Source organism: Magnolia sinica, chromosome 12 (assembly GCF_029962835.1).
Source record: "Magnolia sinica isolate HGM2019 chromosome 12, MsV1, whole genome shotgun sequence".
NCBI classification, from domain to species: Eukaryota; Viridiplantae; Streptophyta; class Magnoliopsida; order Magnoliales; family Magnoliaceae; genus Magnolia; species Magnolia sinica.
In genome coordinates, this window is record NC_080584.1 from 49,895,996 (window position 1) to 49,906,915 (window position 10,920).

Genomic DNA, 10,920 nt, shown 5'->3' on the forward strand with positions numbered 1-10,920 from the left:
TTTTCCATATAGTTGTCTATCTTTTAAGCCATGGACTGAAATCCTTTTCATTTTAAACTATTTCCCAAAATCTGTTTATAGTTTTCGTCGTCCCTAATCTTATCCATTCTTGTGGCCCACTTCAGCTTTTTTATCCGCTTTATTTTTTGGCCATCCTGAAATGAGCTATAAAAATAGATGAATAGGGTGTATTTGTTACGAATATCATGGACGCGGATTGGCTACCGACAGGTTGAGTAGAAAGACTCGCCGCTCAAGTGACGTCAGCAAGTTCTGGGGGGCTCACCATGAAGTATATATTGCATCCACACCGTCCATACATTTGGAGAGATGATTCTAGGGCACGATCCAGAGAATAAGACAGATACAAGGCTGGGGTGGACCCACCATAGAAAAGAGAGAAGAGGGTGACGCCCACCGTTCAAACCTTTCCAAAGGTCCATGATGTTTATTTGAGATCCAAACTGTTCATGTGTTAACACCAATATGAAAGAAGGGAAAACACAAATATCAGGTTGATCGAAAACTGGCAGATTGAGTGGAGATATCTCGTTTCAACACTTGAGGTCGGGGCGTCTACTTAAGTTTTTGATCCAACTCATTCTTTGAATCATGCCCTAATATGACATCTCCCGGTGGTGGACTGCGTGCATACAAAACATACGTCACCATAGAACCTGGTGACGTCACTTAAGTAGCGATTCTGGCTGCTCAACCTGTCCGCGGCTAGTCCGCCTCCGCCTCGAATATCATGGTCGACTGACGTACGTTCCAGGGTGATTGAATTGGGAGACTCGCTGCTTAAGTAACGTCACCAGTTCTGTGGGACCCACCATGATGTATGTGTTGTAACTATGCTGTCCATCCATTTAAAGATATCAATCTAAGGCATTAGCCAAAGAACGAGCCTGATCCAAATAAAGCTAGAGTGAACCCTACCACTAAAAACAGTGGAGTGAGTGACGCCTACCCTTAAAATTTTATAAGGATCACAAAAGTTTTCTATCAACATGATATTTGTGTTTTCCTTTCTTTCATGTCTTTCTTAACTTAGTTGGATCTCTGATAAACATCACAGTGGACCTTAGGAAGGTTTCCACCGTGGGCGTCACTCCTCCCAATGTTTTCTGTGGTGGGTCCACTCTAGATTTGGATCTGACTCATTCTTTGCCGCATGCTCTAAAATGATCTCTCCGAATGGATGAATGGTGTGGATACAATACATACATCATGGTGGGTCCCATATAACTTAGTGACATCACTTCATAGGAGTCCCACTAATCAACCTGTCAGTATCTAATCCGCGTCCGTTCGAGTGAGGGTTGCACCATAATCAACGCGATTAGATGCGTTAAGGGCGGTTGTTGAGGTGAAGTTGCCCAGCAATCAACATCAGGTGTTCAAATGGGTTGGTGGACATTTAAGTCAAGGGCGGTGGTTACCTGGCCATATCCGAGGTGACCATGATATTTGTGACAAATTCACCCATCTATCTGTTTTACCAGCTCATTTTAGGGCATGGCCCCAAAAAAGAGCCAGATTCAAAGTGAAAATTTTCAATGGCCAGCTTTCTTTCCTACTATTTCCTGTTGCATGGTATAGCCTAGCTGAGGTTCAAATCTGCCTCAGTTTTTGGCCCATGCCCTAAAGCTAGATTAAAAAATTAAATTGATGGAGTGGCTTTTTCACAAACAATTTGTGGCCCCACCTATATTTCATCCGTGGGCATTCAATCCCCATCTTTCCTGTTCTTGTACCCACTTGATTTTTTTACCGGCTCTATTTTTGGACCCATACCTTAAAATGAGCTGGAAAAGCAGAGGAACAGGGTGGATTTGTCTCGAACATCATGGTGGGCCCTGTGTACGGTTGAGTGAGGGTTGCACGGCAATCAACATTTAATTAAAGGTGTTGAGAGAAGTAGTTGGGGGTGGGTTGTACAGCAATCAAGGCCAACCTAGTCTTCAAATGGTTGTTGGACATTAAGGGTGTGTTTAGTAAAACTTAATTTCAGCACTTATTATTGAAATTTCTATTTTGTGATTTTTACTCATTCAAATTATTTTGTAAATTAAAAATTTTAAGTGCATAATTTGAATTTTTATTAAAAAAATGAATTTATTTTTAAGCTTTTCTCTTCGGACTGAACAAATAACACAGAATGCCACAAGTGATTTTGAGTTGAAATATTTTCTAAATGACAACTCTATTATTGTTGAACTCCCAGTTGAAGGTTTTAAGGCTAATTGCGAGGCTGCTGTGTTCATGTCGCAAAGTTTTTTGGGCCGCATCAATATGTATGTGTTATATATATCCACCCGATCCATTCTTTGTCATCTCATTTTAGGGTATGAGAAAAATACATAAGGCAGACTCAAAGCTCAAGTGGACCACACCACAAAAAATTTGTGGGGACAATGACACCCACTTTTGAAACCTTCCTAAGGCCCACCTTCATATTTATTTTCCATCCGATATGTTGAAACAAAAATTCCAGCTTAATCCAAAACTTTTGTGCCCCACTGAGTTTTCAAGAACATGTGTTCAATTCCCGCTGTGTGTGTGTGTGTGTGTCTATATATCACTAACATATATATATGTACAGTTATATGTATGTAAGTTGTATGCAAGTAATCTAACATATATATATATATATATATATATATATATATATATATATATATATATATGGAAAAGGTTCTATATAGTCGAGCTTATGGGAACTCCCCATGAGGTCAAGTTGTGTGGGCCCATGATGTGTGTCGATCATCTACCCCATTAGTCAGATCCACCATTCCACGGTGTGCCGAGGGCTTAAGTCAATCTGTGACTTGTGTGGGCCACACCACATACAAAAGTTGAGAGGGGTTACCCTCCATTAAAACATTCATAATTATTTTTTAGGCCTGTCGAGATGTGGTTCACAAATCTAGCCGATCCATTATATGTGTCCCAATTGGATGAGGGGTCATACCAAGTTTTAGACACATCCAAATTTCAGGTAAGCCTCGCCAAGTGCTTTTATATGTTTTAGGCATGTCTTCACATGATTTTAGATGGTATGGCTCACTGGAGCATATGACTGATTTTTGGGATATCCCACCATGGAATGGTGCATGTGACTGATGGTGTTAATGTTCGACACACATCATGGTGGGGCCCACATAGTTCAACCTCATGAGAAGTTCCATGAGCTCAACTTATATAACCTTTACACAAAATATATATATATATATATATATATATATATATATATATATATATATATATATATATGAGGCCCTAAAACTTTACCACATGAACTTAGTCTGCTGAGGTAGAGGCGTAATCCGACCCGATCCGCAGATCCGAATCGATGGATCCGAACCGAAAGCTAGGATCGGGCCGGATCGAGTTGGCCCAGTCAAATCCAATCGTTCATCAGATCGAGTTCAGATCAATGTCAATTCAGACCGATCGGAGATCCAGAATTTGATCCGATCTAGATGGGGTCTATTAATAAGTATATATACATCATTTTTTGTTTAATACCATAAAATGATCTTAAAAAATAGATGGACGGCATAGTTGAAATAAATACATCATGGTGAGCTCCATAGAACACTGACTACAAGCCATTGGCTAGTAGTAGGGGAGTAGCCAACCCGTCCTCTCAGCACATGGCTTTAGGTACGCATCGAGCACCGAGCTTTGACCATCTGACGCAAGGAGAAGCGGACTGGGCAGTGATTAACTCACTATGGTTACCGTATTAGGTAAACTCTGTGAGGCCCACCATGATATATTTATTTTATCCACTTCGTCAATTCATTTTAATAGATAAATTTAGGTGTTGATCCCAAAAAATGAGGAATATCCAATGTTCAAATGGACTACACCACAGGAAAGAGTTGAATTAAACGTTTACCATTGAAAAATTCTTAGGGGCCACATGAGTTTTGGATCAAGCTTATATTTTTTTTTCCCTTCATCCATGTATGTATGATCTAATGAACAGTTTAGATGACAAATAAACATCATTGTGGGGCCTATCAAGGTTTCAACGGTGGAAATCATTATCCCCACTGTTACCCGTGGTATGATCCACTTGATCTTTCTATATGCTTCAAGTTTGGGCTTAACCCCTTAAATTAGATGGAAAAACGAATGGACGGAGTGGATAGACCACATACATTTAAGGTGGGCCCAGCTGAGTTTACTCAGTACGATAAGAGCGTCTTGCAACAATCTGATTTCCTGACCCAGAAGATGAAGAGGCAAATTGGCAGGTGTACCACGCACGAGGTATTGATGTATTGACATTAGCAAGTTCTGTGGGTCCCATCATGAGGTATGTGTTATATCCATTTGGTGGGCTCATTTCAAGGCTTGAGCCAAAAAATAAGCAAATAGAAAGATCAAGTGGACCCATTGAAACTCTTTTAGGGGTCACAAAAGTTTCGGATCAATATGAAATTTGTTTTTCCTCTTCATCCACGTAGTTGTGACCTTATTAACAGATTGGATGGAAAATAAACATTATGGTGGGCCTTATGAATTTTTTAATGGTAAGAATCATATTTTTTATTAATTTTTTTTTTTTTTTTCAAAAGATTGATCCGAACTGTACCCAACACGATCTGAATCGGTTTTTCTGACCGAGTCAAACTCTGTTCGGGTAAGGCTAGCAGTGCAACGGATCAGATCAAGTCAGAGGACCCGGACTCGGTCCTAGATCGGATAAAGTTTGGTCCGTGCATTGAAAATTTCGGACCGAATCGAGTTGGACCCGATCCGATCCGACTCAACTCGATCCCCACCTGTACATGGAGGTACCATGTTTTGTCTAGAGAATCTCGTTTCGCTTAGGTGGATTGGACCCAATTAGGTGTTACGAGAGGGCGTTACCCTCACCGTGTGGGGCCCACCTTGATGAATGTGTTGATCCATGCGGCTCATTCGTTTTTTCAGCTTCTTTTAGCACCTTATCCCTAAACATAAATAGATGCAAATCTCAGGTAAGCCACACTACTAGAAAAGTGAAAAATCACTATTAAAATGTTTTTGTGGCCACAAAAGTTTTGGATTAAGCTGATATTTGTATTTTACCTTCATCAAGGTCTTTTTGACTTTATCCACGGGTTGGATGGCAAAACAATCGGCCTACGAAAGTTTTTAACGGTGGGCATTCAATCACAACATGTGAAGCTAGTGCCAAATCAAGAGTAACTTTGCTATCGTGATCAACTACTTTACCTTTTGGGTGATTATCTATCTATGCAGTGGTAGAATTGTTAAAGGGCTTCGGCAGTGGTTTTCCTCTCCAGCTCCGCCTCCCTTTTTCTGCAGCAGAGGTGTTAGTCCCTGGCTTTGTAGCAGTAGTTGGTGCTTGCGATGGGCTCTGATACAGGTCGGCCTCCCTTCTATCGACTTGCTTCGTGTCTCTGTTAAAATAGGATCTTTCAGCTTAGATTCGAAGGTAGTATTGTCTTCTGGAGTGGACACTTTGTTGATGTTTTATAGGCGCTGATGGACGCGGATTAGCTGCTGACGTAGCCAATTTGGCTACTTATGTGATGTCACCAAGTTTTGTGGCTCTACCATGATGGATGTGTTGTATCTACACAGTCCATCCATTTGGATAGATCTTTTTGAGCGGTGCATGAGCCAGAGAATGAGTCAGATCCAATGCTCAAGTGGAATATACCGTAGAAAATAGTGGGGACAGTCACGCCTACCATGAAACCTTTCTACGCACACTGTAATTTTATTTTAGATCCAACCGTCTATAAGTTAACACAAACATGGGCGAAAACATAAATATCAGCATGATTGGAAACTTCTCTGGCCCCAATAATTTTCAGTGGTAGGCGTTCATGAATCCCCGCTGTTTTCTGTGATGGTATACACCAGAGTTTTGAATTTGCCTCATTGGCACCCCTGCACAGGAAGCGGAATGCCTGTGACCCACGTTACATATACCTTATGATGGATCCACAGAACTTGGCGACGTCACTTCAGTAGCTAGTCCGCATACAAGATGCTGGGTTGCACTGTACTTTGGCATTGGCATCCCTGCACGGGAAGCGGATTGCCTGTGACCCAAGTTACATAGATATGCTTGTGTCCTGGATGTGTGGGGCCACAGAGATGTCCGTGACAAATCCACTCCATCCATCTGTTTTCAAAGACTGTACAGTAGGATAGGATTCTAAAAATCATACAACTCCAAAACTGAGGTGGGTTGCACAAACGAAACATTAGAACGGAAATGTCATACTTCAAACCTTCTTAGAGCTGACCATGATGTTTATATGCCATCCAAACCGTTCATAGGGTTACTAACCAGCAATATAAACTGTAGGAACAAATATCATCCTGATACAAAACTTTCGTAGAAGGCGGGGGCATTCGATTCCCACTGTTTCATGTGGTATGGCCCACATAAGTTTTGGATCTGTCTAATTTTTAGAATTTTGTCTTATTATGGTCCCGCGCACGTGTGAGAGAGAGAGAGAGAAATTTTCTCCTAGGAACTGATTCTCATGAGAATTCGTGAGAACTAGGGGTGTACACGAACCGAGCTAGCTCGGTTAGCTCGCTCGACTCGACTCGACTCGAAAAAGCTCGATTCAACTCGGTTCGAAGCTGGGTTCGAGCCGAGTCGAGCTGATTTTGTGAGCTCGAAAATGAGTTCGAGCCGAGTTCGAGCAGGCCCCAACTCGACTTGACTCGACTCAGATCAAATATAGCTCGACTCGATTATTTTGATATTGATGTTGCTCACTAAGTGTTTGATGAAATGACTCAAAGAAGTGTGGCGATGGCAATGGAGGTATGTATATGAAACCAACACCCTTTTTCTTGATTTTTATGTAAAATCATTGTCGTTCTTTGAAATACAGTGAGATTTTGAAGGTGCGGTCCAAGTGTTTACGAAAATGCTGCAATGGTGAACTCAACTCGATGTTGGCTGGAACTAGCCCAAGCTGCTGACCGAACAGAGCCGAGCTGGCCAGTCAAGCATGAAGACCGAGCTGAGCCGAGTTCGAGCTGAGGTTACCTAGTGGCCGAGCTAAGGCCAGCTCGACTCGGTTCAACTTGATGTACACCCCTACTGGTCAATGAAAATCTACTTTCCACTGCCAAGTGTTTTGCTTTACATGTATACAATTTTTTATGCCTGCATATAAGAAAATTGAAGTTGTTGGCCCGACTCGTGATGCTGTTTTTGGAAGCAGAAACGCTGGATCCATCGAAGTGGGTGGGACTCTGACTGTGGGATTCAAAGTGATGCATGTGTTTTAAATCCACACCGTACAACCATTTTCAACGCTTATTGTAGGGTATTATCCAAAAAATAAAGCAAGCCCAAATCTTAGGTTTACCACACCACAGAAAACAGTCGTAATTAAACCCCCTTTATTACAAAAAATAATCATGGAGTCCACTGGAATGTTTATTTGCCATCCAAGCTATTGATATGGTCACAATGACCTATAGCAAAATATACAAATATCACCTTGATCTAAAGTTTTTATTGTCCACACTAAATTTTTAATAGTCAATTACCACTCTTTCATATACTGTGATCCATCTGAGATTTAGATCTGCTTCATTTTTTAATCATGCTCTAAAATGAATTTTCAATATAAATGGACGGTGTGGATTTAGTCACATACGTGAAGGTGGGCCCATAGTCAGGGGTCCCAAGGCGGCGCGGTGGATTCAGGAATCCACCGAAACCTGAATCCACCGAAACCGCGCCTGTTGTTTTATAAGCGCAGATTGGGTACTACCCCGCCTGTTATGAGTTTGGAGAGGCGGAGGCTCCAATGGCCCTAAGGTGCCACACTGATGTATGAATCTCATCAACAATAGTCCATCCCTCTTTTTATTGCATTCTATGGTACTGGACCAAAAATAAGAGGCATATCCAAGGCTCAAGCAGACCACACCATAGGAAGCAACGGTGCTAAGGATGCCCACCGTTGAAATCTTCCTAAGCCCATTGTGCCGTTGATTTTCCATTCAATCCCTTAATGTAGTCATGTACACCTCCATGAAGTGAAAAAACAAATATAATCTTGATCTAAAACTTTTGTGGTCCCTAAGAATTTTTCAATGGTAGAAATTAATTACTACCTTGTTGCCCTTTTGAGATTTGGATATTCTCTAATTTTAGAATAATGTTCTAAAATAATACAAAAAAAATGAATAAATGGTGCGAATAAAGTTCATAAATCACGTGGCCGTCAGTGGCCATAAAAACTAGGGCTGAAAATCGGGTGGGTTGAGTCAGGTTGATGCTCAACCCTAACCCAACCCAAGCTTCCTGTACCTCAACCCAACCCAACCCAACTTCGGGTCAGGAATTTTCAACTCAAGCCTAACCCAAGCGGGCTCGGTCAGGTTGATCGGGTTGGTCAGGTGTATACGTGCTAATATTTTCGTTATTACATTAGTTTATTATATTTCAACATAGGACTTATTTTTTGTATCTATGATTTTATTAATTATATTTGTGATTATTCATGGTAATGAACTTCATTTTTTTCTTTAAAAAAACGAGCTAAAATATAGGACAACTACTCCTTTAAAAGTCATGTAGCATAGCACCCAATCTATTTGGAAGAGAGAAATCATGCATATTTTGTTAGCTTGAGTTTTTGGAAATGATGTGGACAAATGAGACCTGACATCACTAGTGTGCCTTTGACACAAATGATCCATACTCAATTATAATTTATAAGTAACTTATATATTGATCGGGTTCGGGTTGGGTTGGGCAACCCGAGACCTTAACCCGAGCCCAACCCAAGTTTTATCGGGTTGGTGTTTGTATAACCCAAGCCCGAGAGGAAACAATGATCATTCAATGAGCACCGTTGAAGCATTCTTATGCCCAAAAAATTACTGTATCAGTCTATATTTTTGGTTTTTTCACTTCATCCCATTGACAATGAAACACCACCTTGGAAGATACGGAAGTGGATTGCGCAGTGGTGCCAACATAGCTTGCGTGTTGCAGGGGCAAAGTTCCTCGGTTCTTACATCGGTTGCGTGTTGCAGTGGCAAAGTTCTGAGGGTTCTATCGTAATTTTCGTGTTATATTCACCCTGTCGATACATTATGTGATATCATTTTAACGGCTTGGTTGGGAGCGTGGATTTGGAACCCCAGCATTTGGAACCCCATTGGATTTGAAATCCTTCCACTGTATTTAGCACCTTGGATTGGAATCAACTTTAATCCAAAAGTAGCTATGCAGGATATATTTACATAAGTTTGAATTTAATTATTAAATCAACTTTAATATCTCTAATTAGTGACATTTGTAATGTTTGACACAATGGTTGTAATAAGCCATTGTCAGGGAAGAAACAACCTACAGATTAAAACTACCACCAACATTGACCTGGGTTCTTATTGGGATTACAACAATAGCCATGTATACATTTCAGATTTCATGTAAGGTATGGCATACCATGGAACTGGAGTTGTTGGAACAACATGTCATGACAGGGTGCATGTTTTGTCTCTGAGTTTCAATTTATATAGTTCAGCAACACTAAAAAAGATGCTTCAAGCATTGCACTAATATGGACAACATTTAATCATCATTATGTATATTGCATAAGTGGTGTGTTGGAACTCGGTAGTTGGGCTCCTGCTCGACCCCCAATTTTCAGGGTGTTACAACAACATAAGGAGCCTGCTTAAAGGGGGGAAAACAACCCATGTCATGGTGTGGAGATGCTATACTTTAGCATGTCATCAAATACCTAATTTGAATTGCAATCAATACAAAATTTAATATGGAACCTTATTTTCCAAATCTCAATCTTGACGCAGCAGAAAACTAGATCCACATCTTCAATCTTGCACAAACAGTTATAGTAAAATACCAAAAAAAAAAGATGTTGGAAACCTGGACTTACAAGTGGTTGCAACAGATATACATTTAAATCCTCCATAAGTCCTTTCAAGATGTGGTGAACAAAAGGATTGTGGATTGACTCTAATTTATTCAAATATCCATCATAAAATTATCCATACACCTAGATTGGACATTTGCCAACATAATGTTCTTCACATTTGCAATTTCCAAGCTCTTAGCTAGTGCTAGTTCAGCATAACCAAAATAAGAAATTCCATATCCTTAAGAGAATTGTAGGGTATTAGAACTTTCAAGCAAGCATGTAAAATTTTCACAAGTCTTTAACCGAGGGGTACAGAATGTGAATGGATTTAACCATGATAAACAATAACAAAATAATCTAAATATATGATGTAACACCCCAGATTTCGGGGGCCGAGTAGATGCTCCACCCCCGATATCCCAGGTGTCACTTATGCCTTTCGAAAGCGAGAAAATTTCAGTTTATTTAGTTAGTGTATGAGCAATCAACGAATTAAATGGATCATGCCAGAATGTGGAAGTAGACACAATTTAACCTTAAGATTTAACTAGCAAAATGATGTGTATTCGATCAGCTTATGGGACCGTGTCCCAGCAAAAATACATATAGTCCAAAGATGTACAAAACGTCCCTGCCCTACTATCCAATCGTAGGCCCCAAGGTAGCTACAATGGCCTGCCCAGGAGCTGAAAATACGAGAGCTCCTCCGAGTCTATGGACGCCTCATCTGGCGGTCGGACTCTGCGATACTTACATCTAAGATAGGGTCTGGTTGGTGTTTTAAAACACCGTCCCAAAGTGAGAGAGAGTGATCAAATCAGTAGTTCTATTAACATCAAGTTACACAAGTTATTAAATCCGCAAACACAATTAATGAAAAGTAATTCAAGCATACAACCCCTAGATACCCTTGTTAATGCACATGCATGGTATTATGATATGATGCATGCTCTTGCCATCCAACACTCCCTCAAGCGAATCCATCTATACGTTTGCATATGACTAACACTCCCTCAAT